Source organism: Sminthopsis crassicaudata, chromosome 1, assembly GCF_048593235.1.
Source record: "Sminthopsis crassicaudata isolate SCR6 chromosome 1, ASM4859323v1, whole genome shotgun sequence".
Lineage (NCBI taxonomy): Eukaryota > Metazoa > Chordata > Mammalia > Dasyuromorphia > Dasyuridae > Sminthopsis > Sminthopsis crassicaudata.
This window is the reverse complement of record NC_133617.1, coordinates 642,019,652-642,039,670: the sequence shown is the minus strand read 5'-3', so window position 1 is coordinate 642,039,670 and position 20,019 is coordinate 642,019,652. Positions and strand designations below refer to the sequence as shown.

At 33.0% G+C, this 20,019-nt stretch overlaps 1 pseudogene; it reads left to right on the top strand.

Moving 5' to 3' along the window:
• Positions 1-18,119: 18,119 nt before the first annotated feature.
• LOC141551113 (heterogeneous nuclear ribonucleoprotein K pseudogene) lies at positions 18,120-18,850 on the top strand (annotated as a pseudogene).
• Positions 18,851-20,019: the final 1,169 nt, after the last annotated feature.

The following is a 20,019-nucleotide window of genomic DNA, read 5'->3' as shown; positions in this document are numbered from 1 at the left end:
GAGTTTCACAATTACAGATTTGGTATTTAATTGTTTTTAATTTGTTCTTCTAGCTTTTTTAGTTGCAGGACTAATTCATTGATTTCCTCATTCTCTATTTTATTTATGTAGCTATTTAGAGATATAAAATTTTGATTTGTTATTTGGCCCACTCACTCAATAGTATTACATTATTTAATTTCCAACTGATTTTTAGTCTCTTTCCTTGGTCCTTTATTGAAATGTTTTATTGCATTGTAGTCTAAAAAGGAAGCATTTACTACTTTTTCCTTTTTGCATTCAATGGTGATGCTTTTATGCCCTAATACAGGGTCAGTTTTTGTGTAGGTGCCATGTACTGCCAAGAAAAAGGTATATTCTTTCTGTCCCTATTCAGTTTTTTCCAGAGGTCTATCACATCTAGATTTTCTAGGATCTTATTAACTTCCTTAAAAAGCTTACTTAGAAGTGTGAAAATAGCATCCTTGTGCTGACTTGATGATGGAAAAAAATTCACAAAAGAAAAAGAAAAAATACTTGTTTGCTTTTTCTTCTTTTTTATTATTAAGTAATTGGAATTTAATGCTTTGCTTAAATTCAATTCAAAACAATAAATATGTTACATTTTTAAAAGTATGTGCTTTCCTCAAGGAGCTACACTAGATTTTGGAGACATAGCAAAAATTAAACAATCCTTATCTCCAGGAATCTTACACACAACAAGTTTCCAATTTATTGACCAACATTATTTAGACTTCAAAAGAATCTTAGATGGTAAGTAGCTTTATTCTTTAATTTTGTGGTTGGGGACATTAAAATCCAGAGAGATTATGACCTTCCTGGAATTCCACAGTTAAGTGAATAGCAAAATCTACATTCAAATATTCTGAACTAAATCAAATATTCTGTTATTTTTATTCTTTTATGACTTTAATTCTTTCAATTTATTTTTGAAAAATTTCAATAGTACTTTATTTTCAAATTAGATAGTTTTCAATGTTCATTTTTTAAAAGAATTTATGTTCCTAATTGTTTTCCCTTCATCCTTTATCTTCCTTTCCCTGAGACAACAAGTAATCTCTTATAGATTAAATATGTGCAATTCTTTTAAACATATTTCCATATTTGGCATGTTATACAATTCTTTCAATTTATTAAGGATTTAAACTAAATGTATGGGATTGCCTGTCATCTAGGGGAGGAAGTAGAAGGAGGGAGGGGATAATTTGGAAAAATGAATACAAGGGATAATGTTATTTTAAAAAAATTACTCATGCATATATACTGTCAAAAAATGTATATATATACAAAAAGGATTTAAACTAGAAGAATATTGTATGAGGTGCTAGGAAAGACAAAACATTTAGATAAGATATAATCCCCATTCTAACGAAGGTATAAGACACATACACAGATAGTCATACAAAATTAGATACTCTGTGGATTAGAATTAAATAACCAAATCAAGAATGTCAGGATATATAAACATACACTAGTGATAAAGAAAGCATCATTGTTTAAACTATTAAAAAGATTCTTTCAAAAAATTAAATACATTATAAAAAAAGAGGGTTGTTGATATATTGTTGGTGGAATTGTGAATACATCCAGCTATTCTGGAGAGCAATTTGGAACTATGCTCAAAAAGTTATCAAATTGTGCACACCTTTTGATTCCAGCAGTATTACTACTGGGCTTATATCCCAAAGAGATCTTAAAGAAGAAAAAGGGACCCACATGTGCAAAAATGTTTGTGCCAGCCCTCTTTGTAGTGGCCAGAAACTGGAAATTGAATGGATGCTCATTAATTGGAGAATGGCTGAATAAATTGTAGTATATGAATGTTATGGAATGTTATAGTTCTGTAAGAAATGACCAGCAGGAAGATTTCAGGAAGGCCTGGAGAGACTTACATGAACTGCTGCTGAGTGAAATGAGCAGGACCAGGAGATCATTATATACTTCAACAGCAATACTATATAGTAATCAATTCTGATGAACATCGCTTTCTTCAACAATGAAATGAACCAAATCAGTTCTATTTGTTCAATAATGAATAGAACCAGCTACACCCAATGAAAGAACTCTGGGAAATGAGTGTGAACCATTAGATAGCATTTTTAATCCCTCTGCCTTTATCTGCTTGCAGTTTTTATTTCCTTCTCAGGTTAATTTTACCTTTTTTTTTCAAAGTCTTATTCTTCTTGTGCATCAAAATAATTGTATATATACATATATATATATATACATATATATACATATATATATATATGTATATATATGTATATATATATATATATATATACATATATATATATATATGTATATATATATATATATATGTTGATATATATGTTAGGATTACTAGGTGAGAACTCAGGTTGTCTGGATAGTGACAAGGTGAGAATTCAGGTTGGACAATTACAAGGTGAGAACTCAGGTTGACTTGATAGAAGGAGCAAGCTCATTGGCTGAAGTGGTTCTTCCCAGAAGCCCTTGCATTATCCCACGCCCATTCTCTGGGAGAATAAAAGAGAGGACACCCAGAGATAGAAGAAGACTCTGCATTGCATCAGGCTTGACGGGGCTCTCTGCAGGAAGGGAAGTCACTTCTCTGGACAAGAGTTAACAGCAACTGCCTGGAGACAATGGTTCGTTACAGGAAGAAGAATCTGTCGGAGAGATTTGAGTAGAAGACACAGCAGATCTCTTCCCAGAGAGTGATCCGGCAGCTTCTAGAGACGACAGCTCGCTACAATATTTGTTAAAGTATATGTTAAATACAATATATGTGTATATATATTGTATTTAACATATACTTTAACATATTTAACATGTATTTGTCTACCTGCCATCTAGGAGAGGGGGGAAGGAGGAGAAAAATTGGAACAGAAGGCTTTGCAAGAATCAATGCTGAAAAATACCCATGTATATGTCTTGTAAATAAAAAGCTATAATAAAAAAAGAGGGTTGTTCTTTCAGTACTTTAGTTGCACACTTATAATAATACAAAGTTATAGATTCCTACATACCATAAGAAATTAATTTAAGCATTAAAGTACAAGTTAATCTACCCCTGTGCATATCTTCATAGTATTTCTTTAAAATAGAAAACTTACTGTTATCTAAAAGTTCTGAGATAAACAGTAATCAACATGGCATTAGATTATAAAGAAAGCAAATTGGTTTTGCATTTTAAAAAAAGTAGAGGTGTTTATTGAATTTTGAAAATTGAGCTTGTTGTTTTCAAGCTTACAGGGAGACATCTCAATTATCACCCATATTCACGTTTTAATTTTTAATTGACAGCACACAAAGTCTCAATTTATTCTTCTATTTTGTAGTAGCAGTACTAAAGGGAAAATAAACCTAGCAAACTGTCAAAATGAAGACAAACTATTGTTTAAAGATCAGTCATTCCTCAGTGAAATATAGAATCATAGGAAAGAATCTTAGGGATTATTAAGTAGAAATCCATCATTTCACAGGTGAGACAACTAAAGATGAGAGTGTACATAATTTACCCAAATTTACTTAACTGTTCAGTGACAGAGTCAGACCTAGAAACTTGGTTTCCTCATGTTCAGCCCTATCCTGTTGTGGTATTTCTATGATCTGAGCTAACCTCATAATTACCTATGTCATCTGATGAGATGAGATCAGAAGAGCTCTTGTATAAAGATGAAAATAAATAAACAAACAAACAAACAAACAAAAAAAGATTTACTTAAGCAAAGTAGGGGAAGAACAAGGGAAATGATGTTTCTGGAATCTTGAATGGATTTAGCCAAGAACAAGTTTCCTTTATTTATATTGGTCCTGCTGCTAGCTAGTCTGCTACCAGTAGCCTGAGAGAAGAACTTAAGTCTTTTGCTGCCTGGATATATTTATTCTCAGAAACAACTAAATCTCCAGCTTAATTTTTAGAAATTTTTAGGAAATTTTTTTTTTTTTAGGAATTTTTAGGAAAAATTATTGATATAAATTAAAAAATAGGTGATCATTATATAATCATTGTTAACATTGATCTTAGATCAATTCTAACTGCCAATTAGACACATCAAATTTGATACCCTATTACTATACTATCTTAAATAATATCTTAAACTCAGTATGTACACAAATAAACTCACTGTCTTCTATCCAATCAAATCTTAACCCATTCTTAACCTTCTCTATTGTGGTACTGAGCATTTATATACTCCTAGGTATTCAGTTTGGAAAATAGGCATTATCTTCACCTTCTCATTTTCATCCCTCATATACAATCCGTAGTCAAATCCTGTGGATAGTCTGGCTTTTCTTATCTGCAAAATGGAACAGTGATTCTGGACTCTCTTTTTATACATCCAAAATATTTTTGTGTGTGTGTAAGGTAACATTGGAATCACAGCAATTAATTCTAAACTTAGTCTTTATATAGATTAGTTATTACCAATAGTGCTGTTATCTCTCCATTTTTCCCTACCTAATATAAAGCATTCAGATCAATAGACAATAGTTTTGGATAATGTCATTTAAAGATTTCCTTAATCTTGCTCCCACTTGCTTTTTTTAGATTTATTTTGTATTATTCTCCTTCAAGTACCCTTTATTCCAGGCAAATTCTACCCAACCTCTTCCTGCTGCCCCCAGATGTTTCCTTTATATAGTATTCAATATTCTGCATCATACTTTTGCATTGATGGCACCCTACATCTGGAACAGACTGCCAATTCATGTTTGCCTTGTACAATCTCTATTTTTTTTCAAAGTACTGCTGAGGTGTTACCTCCTACATTAGATCATTCTTTATCTCTCACTTATTTCTCTTTTTTTGCTCTTAAATTTGTTTTGAATACTAGCATGCATGGACACACACACATATATGATACATATCTTCTTTGTCATTTACTGTGCATATCTTATATGTTCCCCATAGAACATGAGCTACTCAAGGGTAAGCTACTCAGGATGGATAAACCCATTTCCTCATACAGGATCCCCCCATAAAGGAACTTTATGAGTGCTAAATTGAATTGAAATTAATTAAAATGGTTAATATTTCCCCAAATGAAATTTCAAATCAGTCACATGACCCTGTTATTTCAAAACTATCACTCCTTCCTAAATTAAATTGTATTGAAAAGTAAGCATTTATAATGTTTTTAAATGAAAATTTATTACAATGAAATTTTTTATAATTGCCCAACCAAAATATTCAATACTAATACTTCTACCCATAATCAAGGATGACTAATTAATGTGGATGATATCATAATTAACCAAATTATTTGTTGAGAAGTTAGGTGAATTTTCTTTTTGTCAACTTATTTGTCTCCCAGTGTTTCATGGGTTTCTGAAAATCTGTTTGGGGATTTATTAAGCAAAGGCTACATCAAATAATATGTTTTCAAAGACAAGCCTGGACATATAGTTTCTTTTTATTCATTTTGAAGTGTTATTTCCCCAAAATAAGTTAAGAAATGTTTAGGGTGGACCATACAGCCATTAAATAGGTGTGTATGAATATGAATATAAACAGTGTGTATTTGTGTTCTGGAACTAACAGCTTAAAACTCCCACAGAATATTAAGAGTAGAGTAGAAGGATTAGGACAGATGAATAACAACAAGAAGAATGACTGACATTTTTAGACTTTTCTAAAATTTACAAAGTACATTTCTTATCTCACTCGAATGTCATAGCAACCTTGTATGGCATAACAGAACTTGCTATTCTCACATAATGTATGTAAACTAGGTTCATAGAAATGACTTACCTGTGGTCAGACAGTGAGAGAGGTGAGACTTAAATCTGGGCTTATTCCGGTTGAAAGTTCAGTGCTCTTTCCACTGCATTTGTTGAAATGAGATAAATTCTGTTTTATACTACTGTCAGCATCCTAAGTAGTCATCTAACTATTTACATACCTTCTCTCAAATGCATCATCCAGACATAACTACTAAAATAGCCTACCTAATATACAAATCTGTGTCAATTTCCCACTCAGTAGAATTTTACCTACTGTAATTATCCAGAAGTACAAACTCCTGAGCCTACATGCCCTTTAAGGCCTTCTATAATCTTACTTGAACTGAATTTTTTTAGCTTTATTTCACCAGAGTCATATTCACACTGTAACACAGTCAGGTAGGTGGTACAGTGAATCGAGTCAGTGCAAGCCCAGTGTCAGAAATACCTGAGTTCAAAGCTGGCCTAAGATGTTTCCTAGCTATGTAAACCTTGGTTTGCCTCAGTTTTCTAATCTATAAAATTATCTGGAGAAGGTAATGTCAAAAGATCCCTCTCTATTTTTGCCAAGAAAATCCCAAAGTGTCATAAAAAGTCAGCCACAGTTGAAATGATTGAGCAACAAACAAAAATCTAATCACCTCAAACTATTGCATCTATGAAGTGTTTATCCTTCCCTCTTCCACTTCCATTTATTCACACAGACTATTCTTCAGCCCTTAAAATATAATCTCTTCACAAATCTGTCAAAATAGATTTTGTTTTTTCTCCCTTTCCAGGGCTTATTTAGGAGCAATTTCTTCCATTGAGGCATTCATGATTCCCTCAGTTTAACTTGTTCTCATGTTTACTTAAAATATTTTTATTCTCTCCTCTGTTCTTATGTCATTCTATCTCTTATCATGCCATCTCTCTTATTTACCATATATACAATACCAGAAGCAAGATTCTTTGAGAGCAAAGACTTTTCTGTTGCTATTATTGTTATTTATTTCTACCCTCATTAAATGGCACAGTGCTTGAACATTGTATTTTTAAAAATTCTGTATCAAATAGAATATAAAGGAGAACATTACTTATATTCACTTTTAAGAGTTACATTTTTTTTTCATGGCATCACTATTGAAAGTAGTATCCAGATACAAAAATTTAAATCAATTGGGTAGCTTTTTTTCAAAGGTTTTGAAATGTTTGCACATGAATCCTCATTATTCTCATTCTTAGAAAATTTCATATTCTAAAAGTGTAAGAGAAGTCTAAAAAACAAATATATGCCAAATTAATAAAAAGGTATTTTGTTACATTTGTACTAGAACACATCGGAAATTGAATTTCTACTACTGATACAGCAATCTTTCTATTATCACTCAATCTTATCCTTTTTTCTTTTCTTTTGAAAATATTTTGTATACACACACACACATTCTTGTTTATATATTTATGTAAGCACACACAATTGACACATACTCTATTCCACATCTTGAAAGGTAAAACGTAAAACATAGAACAATGCAGACTGATTTGATAATTGTTTAACTAAATTTCAGAAAAGCTTGGGATATGTTTAGAATTGTATATGGCAATCTTATTTTGAAGAGATATTTTATATTATCTAGAGAGTTCAAAGTTTCTGCTTAATAATGCAAGAATAACATTTAGACATCAAGATAAAAGAATATACAATTATCATCTATGTAAAGATGAACAGAGTAATGCTTTGCTATTATTCAAAAGAAGTGATTAATATTCAGTAAAACTGAAAATAACAGTACTTTATTTTCTAGAAATCAATTAACTTTTTCTCATTGGGTAAATATTAATTATTTAAACAGCTGATCATTTAATAAAATAAATTCCTAAAATCATTGTAATAAAATAAAATAAATAAATTCCATTATTAAATAAATTTGATAAGAGAAAATGAAAACTATAATATGGGATATTAATATTTTTTTTCTTGATTAGGCACCTGGGAAACAAACTTTATTTAAAAAATATTCAGGCAGCAACCTTGTGAACTCTGCATGGGTCAAAAGTTCTGGGAGCTCAGAAAGATAGTAGTTGCCATGCCCTAAAAATGGCACTGACTGATGGCAGAAAAACAAAACAAAACAAAACAAAACGAACAACAACAACAACAAAAAACAACAACAACAACTGAGCATCAAGACAGTTACACTGCAGACAGATAAACAAGGGAAGGGAAGGGAAGGAAATGTATCAGATGTAGTACTAAACACTTTACAATTATTATCTATTTAAACATAATAAACAGTGTCCCCTATATAGTACCTTATTAACACTGTTCTCTAAATTTGAACCTTCTCTTCCTCTGGATTTGTGTATATTTGTAGGAAAGTTTGCCCAAGGCTTTTGACATTCAAACAACATGGTCAGCACATCAGAGTTACACTCTGTTATAGAGTTTGAATGCTTGGCAGTTCAGCTTGAGAAAGGACCAAAATATCGAGCATTTTGCCAAGTGATCTTCAGAGACTTCTAAGATAATTCAGATGGAAGGGAGTAAGTTTCCTAACATGGCACAAGCATGCTGTCCAGGCATATAATAACACAGTCAACACATTAGGATTGTAAACCTTCATCGTAGTAGACAATTTAACATCACTTCTCTCCTACACTTTCCTTTAGAGCCTCCAAAATACTGTGGAATTGCTGACAATGGGTCTGTGAATTTGTTTAATTCCTTTATTTTAAATACATTTATGTAGACTAAGTAATTAGTTCTCAAAAGTGACATGTTGTTAAAAGATACAAAAAGTAGAGTCATGAATCAAACCCAAGTTAATCACTATCCTTTATTTTAAGCCATGCTCTCTTATAAAATAAATCACATAAGCTTTCTTTACAGAGAATTCATGTAAGCATATACTTCCATGGAGGTCAGAAGTGATACAGGACACTCTTAAATCTCTCTGAAGAGCTTTGGAATCAATTGTGAGACATGGGAGACATTGGCACAGAATTGTCCAGCATGGCATGCTTTCATGAAAGGAGGTTCTGTGCTCTATGAAAATAGCAGAATTACAGTATTTTTTTATTATTTATATATCATAGTGTTTTAATTTTTCCCAAATATGTTGTAACAACATTTTTAACATTCATTTTAACAATATTTTGAGTTCCGCTTGTTTCTCCCTTCTTCCCTCTTCTGAAGAAAACAATCTAATCTAGTTTTACATGATGCATCATGTAAAATATATTTCCATATAAGTCACAGTTGTAAAAGAAGAAATAGATCAAATATACACAGCAACAACAAGACTATATGGCATTCAATTCTGATGGACTTGGCTCTCTTCAACAATGAGATGATTCATATCATTCCCAATTGTTCGGTGATGAAGAAAGCCATATACACCCAGAGAGAGGACTGTGGGAATTGAGTGTGGATCACAACATGCTTTCTTTTGATATTTGCTTGAATTTTGTTTTCTTTCTCAGGTTTATTTTTGTTTTTGCTTTCTGGAGGGGTTATTTTGCAGATCCAATTTTTCTTGTGCAGCAAAATAACTGTATAAATATGTATACATATATTGGATTTAACATATGTTTTAACATATTTAACACATATTGGACTACCTGCCATCTAGGGTGGGTTGGGGGAAAGGAGAGAAAAAAAATTAGAACAGAAAGTTTTGCAAGAGTCAATTACCTATGTATATGTTTTGTAAATTAAAAAAAAAAAAACTTTAATAAAAATAAAAAAGAAGAAATACATTAAAATCAAAACTAACACATGAGAAAAAATAACATAAGTGAAAAAAATTGACTTGATCTACATTCAGAGTCCATCAGTTCTTTATCCAGGTGAAGATAAATATTTTCATCATAAGTTCTTCAGATCTGTCCTGGATAATTTTATTGCTGAGAATTGTTATGCCATTTACTTAAACATTGTATAAAATTGTTGTTACCATGTACTCAGTACATTTCACTTTACATCAGATCATAGAAGTCTTTCAGGCTTTCTGAAATCATCCTATTTATCATTTCCCAAAGCATGATTGCATCCCATAGCAAATATTTATTTAGCCATATACCAGCTGATTGAAATCCTCTCAATGTCCAGTTCTATTTCCCCCAAAAGAAACTGGTATATTTCTTTTAACATATATGCTCTTTTCCTCTTCATTATTTTAATTATATAGTATTTATTTTATTTTGTTTCTTAGGCCCTTTTGGGATACAGACCCAGCAGTGGTATTGATAAGTTTTATTGCTATTTGGGAATAGTTCTACATTGCACTGCAAAATGGTTGTCAGTTCACAACTCCCCCAGAAGTGCATTAATATCTCATTTTTCTAGGATCCCCTACAATATTTGTCACTTTTCTTTTCTTTCTATTAGCCAACATAACAAATATGTGGTAGTACTTCAGAATTTTTTTCAATTTGGATTTCTCCCATCAATAGTGAATTAGTGTAATATTCTTCTCTAAAATATAATGTTCTCTGGGAGCAGGTTTCTTGGAGGGCTTCTGGAGGCAGCCTTCCTTTCAGTTCAATAATTCCCCCAAATGCAGCCAGGAGTTAAAGTCCAAATCCTTTATTGTCTCTTTCCAAGTCTTGTCTCCTTCCTTGGGCCCAGTTAGCTTTCTTAAAGGTCTATCTCTTTCCTTAGTTCCAAGAGCTCCTGCTGCTAGTTCTTTACCTCTGTCAGCTTCAGCCTCACCTAGCACAAAGATGGAAGATGGAATGAATTTGTCTCAGCCTCAGAAAGCTTCTAGTGCGCCTGTCCTCTCTGGCTCTGAAAGTTTCTCCTTATATGTTCCACACTGAGTATACACCAGTCATTATATCACTAGGAAACCATTATTTGTTGTAGGATTAAATCAATACTAAACTAGATTTAACCACTGTCTCCTCAATTCCAATTACTTAGCACCTTGTTTCAAGTTCTGGCCCATAACAAATTAGGCCATATTTTTTTTTTTTCTTATGGCTATGATTAATTCATCTGAAAATTGTTCTTTTAATCATTTATAAATTGGGGAATGACTCATTTTTATAAATTTGAATCAGTTGTATTTAAGTTTGAGAATTGAGGCCTTTGTTAGAGAAAATTGCTTCCTTTTTTTCCTGAATTACATAGTCCACCCTATTTTCTCTATCCCCTCTCCTTTCAACTTGTCCCTCCTCAAAAGTGTTTTACTTCTGACTACCCCTCCTCCAATCAGACTCTGTTCTATCAACCCCTTGCTATACCTTTCTTCTTCTACTATCCTATAAGACAAGATAGATTTCTGTATGCAATTGAGTGTGCATATTATTTTCTCTTTTAACCAATTCTGATGAGAGTAAAACTTATTCACTTCTTTCATTTAATTTTCCTCCCTTCTTCTTCACTGCAATTTTTTTCCTTGTCTTTTTTATGTGAGATAACTTACCCCATTCTACATATCCCTTTCTCTTACTCCAAGTACATTCCCCTTTATCCACTTAATTTTACTTTTTTAGGAATCATCATTTCATATTTAACTAATTGTTGCGCCCTCTGTTCATGTATATTCCTTTTTAAAAGTCATAATAATGAAAAAGTTCATATAAGTTACAAGTATCATCTTCCCATGTAGAAATGTCAATAGTTTAACCTTCTTAAGTACCTTATGATTTTCTTTCCTATTTACCTCTTTATGCTTCTCTAGAATCTTGTATTTGAAAGTCAAATTTGCTATTCAGCTCTTGTCTTTTCATCAAGAATGGTTGAAAATTCTCTATTTCATTGAATATTCATTCTTCCCCGCCAAAGGAGTATACTTAATTTTCTGGGTAGTTGATTCTTGCTTGTAATTATTATTTCTTTACCTTCTGAGATACCCTATGCCAAACACTCCCATGTTTAATGAAGCTGCTGCTAAATTTTTCATTATCCTATTAGTGACTACACAGTACTTGAATTGTTTCTTTCTGGTTTTTTGCAATGTTTTCTCCTTAACTTGTGAGTTCTGAAATTTGGCTAATATATTTTTGGAACATTTTGGGATCTCTTTCAGGAGGTGATCAATGGATTCTTTCAATTTCTATTTTACCATTTTTCTTGACAATTTCTTGAAAGAAAGATGACTCATTTTTTGATCATGATTTTCAGGTAGTCCAATAATTTTTAAATTATTTTTCTTGGATCTATTTTCCAAGTCAGTTTTTTTTTCCCATGGAGATATTTTATATTGTCTTCAATTTTTTCATTCTTTTGGTTTTGTTTTATTGTTTCTTGATTTATTATAAAGTCATTAGCTTCCATTTACTCAATTCTAATTTTTAAAGAATTGTTTTCCTCAATGAGCTTCTCCTATTTTATTGTCCAATTCAACTTTTAAAGGAATTTTCTGTAGCAGATTTCTTTCAATTTGGCCATTTCTGCTTTTTAAAGCATTCTCCTTATCACTGGCTTTTTGTATTTTTCTTACCATTTTTACTAGTCTGTTTTTTAAGATGTTATTTGCTTGAATATTATTGATGTATTCTTTACAAAATTGTTTTTTGTTCCCTTTTAATAGCATTTTATTTATCCAAATACATTGAAAGAGAATTTTCAACATTGACCTTTTCAAAACATTTGTGTTTCAAAATTTTCTCGCTCTCTTCCCCTTCCCCTTTCCCGAAGACAGGAAGCAATCTGATATAGTTAAATATGTGAGGTTATTCTAAACATATTTCCTTTTTCATCATGCTGCACAAGAAAAATCAGGTCAAAAGAGGGGCAAAATATGAGAACGAAGGAAAAAAATAAACAAGCATACAAGTAACTACAACAAAAGGTGAAAATTCTATGCTTCAATGCATATTCAGTCTCCATAGTTCTCTCTCTGAATGTAGATGATGCTTTCCATCACATATTAACTTGCTTTTTCCTGATTTTCTTCCATCACTTTCATTTCTTTTCCCAATTTTTCCTCTATCTCTCTTACTTGATTTTCAAAATCTTTTTTTTTTTTTTTCATTTTTTCCATGTCTTGAGTTCACTTCAATTCATATTGAGACTATTTCTAGACTTGGGATGTGCGAGCTTAATCTTTGTTATGTTCATCTGATTATAGTTTTCTTGGTCAGAACATTGTTGTTGTTTGCTCATTTTCCTTTACTTTTTACTCTTTTTTAAAGTAGGGCTCAGTTTCTAAGGTGGAGAATACACTGCTCCAGGGCTTTTGAGCAGCTGTTTTCAGAAACACTTCTATAGATCTGTAAGTTTTCAATTCTTACAAAATGTTATCATCTGAGGATAAGTGTGTTTTTCTCTTGACCTCTTGACTCATAGACCTGGTCTATGAGTGACTATAAACATTTTTTTCTGCCCTGAAACTGTAAGGAAGATCCCTGATCTATTGTGGTCACAAACTCTGATGTATTAATGCTTTTTTTCACCCTAAAATTACCATCCAGGTCTTCCACCCAGATTAGAACATGGAAAAATTAATAGAGTCCTTCCTCAGTGCTAGCAAAGAAACCCTTTGTAATCAACTTTGTGATCAGTTATCCAACTCCCTTATCATCTGTGGATTGAGAGTTTAGGAATTCAGCTGGTAATCTTATTGATTGGCTCCCAAGATATGTTTTTGGTTTGATGAGGCTTAGGGCTGGTCTGCACTCCACTCATACACTGGTATGACAGACCTATCCTGCAGACCTTCTAAATTGCTTTTGATGTCCATGGACTAAGAAGTCACAAAACTGCCATTGCTTCCTCTGATTCAGTCACCCTGAAGGCTGTTCCTAGCTCTGGGGTCTGGGGTATGCAAGTATAGCCTGTACTGATTGTGCTGCATTCTCACTCAGGTATAACAGACCTTTTTTGATGACCTGCTAAGTTGTACTGACTGAGCTAGAAAATTTTTTCACTCCATCTTTTTGTGAGTTCTGACATACTACCATTTCTTTAGAGTCATTTTAAAAGTAATTGGAGGGATTTGCTGTGTTTAGGTGAGTTCCTGCCTTTACTCAGCCATCTTGTGGCTGCCAGTATTTCTAGTTCAAAGGAAATTTGAAATGCAAAAATCTAGAGACTTCTCCAATTCAAAGGTTTATATGAACTATTTGTGCACAATCTGTACCGCTTTCTGGATTCATATTGTTCTGATCAGTCATAATCAATACTTGATTGCAACATAGCCATATCATTCTGGTCCTCTTCAAGAATGAAGAACAACAACCAATCATATTTAAATGACTTATTTGAATCATATAGTATTGAAATTAAATGTAAAAAGCCTAAGAGTAAATGCCATAAATTGTTTTTTTTTTTTTTTTTTCTGATTACATTTAAGTGTCAGTCTTCTAAGAGACTGTAACAATTGTTATAAATGCAGTCATACATACACTTATAAGTGTTTATTTTAGTCTGCATTCGGGAGAATTTTTTTTTAATGTTAGTAATTCTTTTGTGTGTAGAAAGTACCTGTCCCTGTAACTGATTTTAATTATTAATTGAATCTTTTTCTCCCTTCCCCCATATAGGGAAAAACTTAGAAATTAATATAAACTTAAATTTTAAGTAATTTGCCCTGTGTCATTTGGGCTGGAATTTAATAGACCTAAGAGCATGATAAAAGGAAGTCTAACTCTTCTCTGATTAGCATTTATATTCCTCTAGAACTTACTTGTTTCAGACTGCATGATTAGGATCTTGAGCAAAAAAAAAAAAAAAAAAAAAAAAAACTCTTTAGGGAGAACAAATGGGTTCAATGCTATAACCCTTATAGGCCAGTAATTGTCCCTTCAGTGTTGAACAAGTATGGAAGAATTTTATTTACTTGTCAATGGAGGATAAAGCTTGTCACAGAAAACATATCAGGAGAGTCAGAAATAAGACTACTGGAGTTCAGAAGACCAGTGTTGAAATATTTTCATAGGCATTATTGACCTTAGGCAAATCATGATATCTCTTGGCTTCATTATCCTCATCTATCAGTCAGGCAATAAATGGCTGTTTAAGAAGGAAGACACACACACACACACACACACACACACACACACACAGAGAGAGAGAGAGAGAGAGAGAGAGAGAGAGAGAGAGAGAGAGAGAGAGGGAGAGAGAGACGACAGAGACAGAAAGAAAGAAAGAAAGAAAGAAAGAAAGAAAGAAAGAAAGAAAGAAAGAAAGAAAGAAAGAAAGAAACAAACAAAGAAACAAAGAAGAAAGAAAGAAAGAAAGAAAGAAAGAAAGGAAGGAAGAAAGAAAGAAAGAAAGAAAGAAAGAAAGAAAGAAAGAAAGAAAGAAAGAAAGAAAGAAAGAAAGAAAGAAAGAAAGAAAGAAAGAAAGAAAGAAAAAGAGATTCTACTTTTAAGGGTTCACAATCTAATGGGGAACACAATAAGCAAACAAATAGGTACAAACAAGCCACAGGCAGAAAAAAGAAAGAAAATCATTGAAAGAGGGAAAGTACTACAAGCAAAAGGGATTGTGAAACACTTCTATAAGAGATGATTTTAGTTATACTGAAGGCAGCCAGAGAAGCTAGAAGGTATAGATGAAGAAAGAAAGCATTTCCATGCATCAGGGTCAGCCAGAGAAAAATCAAGATGGAGATTCTTGTTTAAGGAAGAGTCTAGAAACCACTGTCACTGGATCTGCAGCAGTGGAAGTAGAGTGCCAAGATAAGTGAGGAAAGTGATGCTGCCTTCCATATTATGGGAAAGTTTGTAGGAAATATGGTGGAGAGGGGTGAGAGAGGAGAAGAAATGAGTCCCACTTTGAACATGTTAAAATTAGGATGTCTACTAAAGAAGCAGAGGAAGATGACTAAAATGCAATTGGAGGTGCAAGATGAGAGGTCATCATAGAAGTACAGAAATATAAATATACTTGAAAATATTCATCATAGCAATGGTAATTAAATCCATGGGATTGATGATATCAACAAACAAGTATAAGTATAAGGGAAGCAAAAACGAGGGCCCAAGACAGAACCCTATAGGATAAGGATAGTCTCAATGTCTGACCATGGGGAGGATGCAGCAAAGGAGCCTGAGAAGAGATGGTCTGAGAAGTAGGAGAGTTAAGAAAGAGTGGTGTCCCAAAATCCTAAAGTGGAGAGTATCAAGGAAGAGGGTAATAAACCATGTCAAAGACAAAGAGAGATCAAGAATAAAGATTGAAAAATGGCTATTGGATTTGATGATTAAGAGATAATTGGTAACTTTGAAAGGTGCCATTTTGCTCGAATGATGAGATCAGAAGCCACTTTGTAAGAAGTCCAGCGGTGATGAAGAACTGAAGTAGTTACCTTTGAAAAATGTTCTATAAAGAACTCCACTTCAGCTCTTCCTCACTTAACTTCTTACAATTTGGCTTAAACACAAATGGTAGAAGAGATATAGAATATCAGAGAAGGAAGGATGAAATAAGGATTTTTTTTTTAGAATGGGAGAGTTATGGTTATATTTGTAGAGCAGTAGAGAAAGACCAAATAGATAGGGAGAGAGTGAAGATATGTGAAAGAGGTGAATGACAGAGGGAACAATCTGTTGAAAGAGATGAGATAGAATGGGATTGCTTGTGAAGGTAGAGGGATGGTCTTGTTAAGTATTAATGCCACCTATGCATGAGATGGGATGAAGGAGGAAATAGTGAGAAAAGGCATCTGAATGATAGAAGTTGAGGAAGAAAGGAAAATAAGGACCTCAATGGTTTCTATAAAATATGAGACAAGATTCTTAGCTGAGAGAGCAATAGGAGGAGCAATCTTGAGAAGTTTGAGAAGTTAGAAAAAAAGCTTATAAGAGTTGCTATAGAAAATGGGGAAAGAGTTGATAAGGGAGCTGTAGAAGGATGCCAGTTCTAGTAAGAACTCATTTGACATAAATTTGCAAATGACCCAGTCAGAATATATTCAACATTTTCTCCTCCTTTGTTCACAATTTTATAGAAGTGAAAGCAGTTAATGGGGATAATCACTGGAAACAGGGTTGACAGAGTTCAAGCAATGATATGATAAGGGAGCCTTTGCAGACTTAAATGTGCTGCATAAAAGCTAGTTATTATTAAGAAATTAGTGGAAACATTTCCTTCCAATCATGATTTTGAAGTATGTGTACTCTGTGGATACAAAGCAGAAAAATCTGATTGACTGCTTTCAGGAGCATGACTTTATTTTTTAAATTTGCAAAAGTGAATTCACAAACATTTTTGATTGAATCAAAATCCTAGGTGGTTAACAGACTAAATTTTAGTTGGAATTGAAGGATATTGAAGCTAAATAGCTTTTCAATTTAAATTGTAATGTGACTAGATAACACTCTCTTAAATTTTTAAATGTCATACTTTAATGGAAAGTCATCATGGTTTGTCTCTAATCCTCAGGAAATTAGACAGGCAACCTTGATTAAATACACTTGTGGTTTTCTAGCCCAGCTATTAGTTTTATAGCCAAATACTTGAAAAATAAACCCTCTACCACTGAGATATAATATACATCTGCCCTAAATGAACATGGTAAGTTATATGTTCATGAAGCTTTCCAAATGAATTGCTTGAATTTTTACTTCCTTATATTTAAAAGTGAATCCAGTGAAAAAATAGTCTTTTGCAATTGCATTATTTTATGATTTTGAAATCCCTTTGTGATGCAAAGTAATCTCTCAATCAACCCTCTAAACATAAAGTGTCAGTAGCTTCAAATGCTAAGGAATTTTTTTCTTTACTAGAGAGTAAAGCTAATCCTTTTGAAGAAGGCTCTTAATACAAGAGGAGAAACACAGGCAGTTGAGTTTTTGGTTCCATAAATGCTCCAGTGACTTCCAATTGAGGTCATTTCTCAGCATCGCAAAAATATTGTACCTTTATAAAACTGTAGTATTTCAGATTTGTAAGGGACCTTTGAGGATATTTAGCCCAATCTGTACCTGAACAGGAATTCCCTCTCTATATATTAAATACGAGACTTTTCCTTGAAGACTTCAAGTCGGGAAGAAATCTGTATCTCCTGAGATATTTTATTTCACTTTTGGAAATCTCTAAATATTCTGAAATATTTTCTTGCTTAGAACTTTATATAACTTGCACATATTGCTCCTACTTTTGCCAGCTCTGAGGAAATGGGATTTTTCATGTTATTGCACTATGGAGGGGTAAAATAATATTCACTTCTCTAGGCCCCTACTTCTTCAAGAGATCTTCACATAAAAATATGTCTTAGAAATGGTTAATAAAGGGTAGATGAAGAATACATTATGAATTTAGATGTCTTGTTAAGTATTAATTTAGATAATGAATATAATAAAGTAAATCAGGATTTGTAGTATTTGCCCATTTCTAGGGTATAAGTTTTCACATTAAAATTTTTCAAATTGGGAGGGTAGTGGGGGTCTGCACTTGCTCTCTGTTTAGCTTGGACTACTGGGGCAGCTACTTAGAAGAGAAGATGGCCTCATGGCATTGTTTACCCATTTAATTTGAGCAATCTGAAAAAACCTTCCTCAGTACTGAAACTAAAGGTGAATCTGGTAAACACCTTGCTGAAGATATAAAGGAGGAGCAGGCCTTTATAAGATCTAGAAACACTTAAGAGATGGCTGAACTGCATGCTTTTCTTCAAAGCAAGAATGCTGGAGCAGTGATTGGAAAAGGAGGCAAAAAGATCAAAGCACTTCAGACAGACACAATTCCAGTGTTTCAGTCTCAGAGAACAGTGGCCCTGAGTGCATATTGAGTATCAGTGTAGATATTGAAACAAGGAATTCTGAAGAAAATCACCCATACCTTGGAAGAGGGCCTGAAGTTGCCATCACCCACTGCAACTATGCAGCTCCTGATCAAATCTGATGCTGTGGAATGTTTAAATTATCAACACTGTAAAGGACGTGATTTTGACTGCTAGTTGAGACTGTTGATTCGTCAGAGTCTGGAAGGAAGAATTATTGGGGATCAAAGGTGCTAAAATCAAACTATCACGCAGAAAACTATGAAGCTTTTCAAGGAATGCTGTCCTCATTCCAGTGATAGAGTTATTCTTATCAGTGAGAAGCTTGATAGATTGTGGAGTGCATAAAGAGCATACTGGATCTTATATCTGAGCCTCCCATCAAAGGACGTGCACAATCCTAGGATCCCAATTTCTATGATAAAACCTGTGACTATGGTGGTTCCACAGTGATGTTGATGATTGAAGAGAACACCCTATAAGATTTTCCATTATTCTTATGCAGGGGGCTGTGGCTCATACAATGTTCTTGGTGGACCCATTATTATAATACAAGTAACTATTCCCAAAAATTCGGCTGGATCTATTATTGGCAAAAGTGGTCAGCGGATCAAAAAAGTACTTCATAAATCTGGAGCATCATTCAAAATGGGAAGGATAGAGTTATCACCATTATTGGAACACAGGACCAGATACAGAATGCACAGCATTTACTACAAAACAGTGTGAAGCAATATGCAGATGTTGAAGGATTCTAATGCAATTTTTTTTCCTTTTATATAGTGTGAGGCAGTGTTCTGGAAAGTTTTTCTAAAACTAGTGAAGAACTGAAGGAGTCCTGCATCTTTTTTTTTTTTTTTTTTTTTAATCTGCTTCTGTTTAAAAAGTCAACATTCCTCTGCTTCATAGGTGTATTGCATTTGATGTGTAGTGAAATCTTTGCTGTTCACCAGATGTAATGTTTTAGTTTCTTACAAACAGGGTGTGGGAGAGAAGGGCAAGCAAAACTAACATTGAAATTTTGACAGCATCAGAGAGAGTAAATTTTATTTTTGTTCATTGTTGTTGGTAAATAATAATTAATAATAATAATAACAATAACAATAACAATAATAATGATAATGATAATTTTCCCCTCCTGTAACTATTGTGAACATCTTGCTTTGTGGTCACTGTAATTTCTTTTGGGGGGTGGGACAGGGGAGAAAGGGTATCAATAGTCCATGTGTCCCTGGCATCCATTCAGAGGAGTGTACAAAATGTGTACACTTTTGTAAGAAATATTTTATTTTTAAAATAAAGTTAATGAACCTAAAAAAAAAAAAAAAAGCAAGAAAAATTTCAAATTGACTTTCACCCTGTATCCAGCATACCATGACTTGTATGATACAAGACAGAAATCTTTCACAATCTTTTTCACATTTTCTACAGCTTTTCTACAACTTTCCAAAAATATGGTTTGAAAATGAACTCCTTCCATCCCTTGTTAAACATTTCTAAGACATACTTGTACATGAAAATCAGTTAAAGAGGATGAAAGTATGTAACCTGGAGAAGTCAAGGCTAAGTAGAAGATAATGTTGTTCAGTCATTTCAATTGTGTCTGACTCTTTACAATTCTATTGGTTGTTTGGATTATTTTGTTTTTGTT